We start from the raw sequence: 2,104 nt of genomic DNA on the forward strand, positions 1-2,104 counted from the left end.
ATCTTGGACTATCTCCTCAAGATCTCAATCAACTAATTAAATCCATTTAAAATCTCATAATTCGCCATGAAATTTGGTTCAAAATCACAATTGCCTAACTAAATCCAAATTACTCCAAGTTCACTAAAAATCTATTTATCCACCAATATAATAACCACAATGCTCAGTTACTAGACATTAATTCTCAGATAATCCATCGAACATCTTTGACTATCTCGTGAGGATCACAATCACCTAACTAAAGCTAACCCAAACATCAAAATCCACCGTGGATTTGCTTAAAAGATCACAATCATCTAACTAAATTCAAATAGTTTCAAACTAAATTAAAGGTCTATTTATCCACCAATATAATAGTCACCATGCTCACATACTAGACCTAAAGTCTTAACATCCACCGAACATCTTTGACCATCTTCTCAAGATCATAATAACTAAACTAAATCCACCTAAAATCACATAAATCATCGTGAAATTCGGTTCAATATCACAATAGCCTACCTAAATTCAAATTGTTCAAGGTTAATTAATCCATTGAATATCTTTGAATGTCTCCTCAAGATCACAATCAACTAACAAAATCCATCTAAAATCTCGTAATCCACCATGAAATTTGGTTCAAGATCACAATCGCTTAACTAAATCCAAATTTTCTCAATTTTATTAAAAAATTACTTAACCGTTATAATTACCACCATGCTCACCTGCTAGACCTAAATTCACATAATCCACCAAACGTCTTTTACTAGCTCGTCAAGATCACTCACCTACCTAAATCCAACCAAAACCTCATAATCCACCGTAAAATTAGGTTTAAGATCACAACCACTTAACTAAATACAAAATGTTCCAAACAAAATTAAAATCTATTTATCCACCAATATAATAATCACCATGCTCATCTAACATACCTAAACTCTCATAATCAACCGAACATTTTAGACTATATTCTCAAGATTAAATCACGTAACTAAATCCACCTAAAATCTCATAATCCATCAAAAAATACGGTTCAATATCACAATCACCTAACTAAATCCAAACTGTCCAAGATTAATTAATCCACCGAACATTTTTGACTATCTCCTCGAGATCACAATGAACTAAATAAATGCATCAAAATCTCATAATCCACCATGAAATTCGGTTCAAGATCATAATTGCCTAACTAAATCCAAATTGCTTCAAGTTTATTAAAGATCCATTTATCCGCCAATATAATAACCCATGGGCTTTAGTGACACCCTTGGGTTTTTGTAAAACATTTATGAGTAATAAAGATTCTTCCCAAGTCCTATGATTTATGCGACTAGCATGGCTAAGCATTACTATTAAACTTGCACATATGACCCATATTTATTTGACCACTACATGGTTAGAAAGGAGGGGTATTAAGAATGTCAAAGGAGGGTGTCAATATCAAGCACATAGAGCATAGCTAAACCCTAGCTAATTTACTTAGCATAAGAATGTCAAAGGGGTGTCAATATCAAGGACATGGGGCATAGCTAAACCCTAGCTAATTTAATTAACATAACAATACTAGTAAACAATACTTTATGCATGAAAAATAATTCTAAGTGTAATGCAAATATGGGTTCAACATGATCAAAGTAGGTTGCTTGCCTCGCTTGGCAAAGTCTTCAATGGTTTTGGTCACTCCTCGAACGTCCTTGAATCTTTCGAAAGATAATGATTTCTACTCACTGGAAAATAAAATTAACACACAGTCAATAAACAATATGTGCAAAGGGCTCCAAAATTTACAGAAGTAGTATCATTGGAAAGAGGGAAATTTTACAGAAGTAGTACCCTGGATTTTAGAAAAAGAGAAATGGTATTGTGAGCCAGAACGGGTCTACCTGATTAAACAGTACTACACCAGGGGGAGGGGGGCCAACGTCCAAGGCATGAAGGAGAAATACGCCTTCACTTACATGCCGATTTAGACCTGCACTGGGGCGATCACACAAGGCACACATGAGCAACAAAACCAGGATAATCAAGCAATAACAAATAAGATAATATGGATAAACTAGAGGATATTGCTTCAAGTGGCAGAGCAAAGGAAACCAGATTGCAGATGAAGCAGGAGCAAGTACCT

This window comes from Triticum dicoccoides, chromosome 7A (assembly GCF_002162155.2).
Source record: "Triticum dicoccoides isolate Atlit2015 ecotype Zavitan chromosome 7A, WEW_v2.0, whole genome shotgun sequence".
Classification (NCBI taxonomy): Eukaryota; Viridiplantae; Streptophyta; class Magnoliopsida; order Poales; family Poaceae; genus Triticum; species Triticum dicoccoides.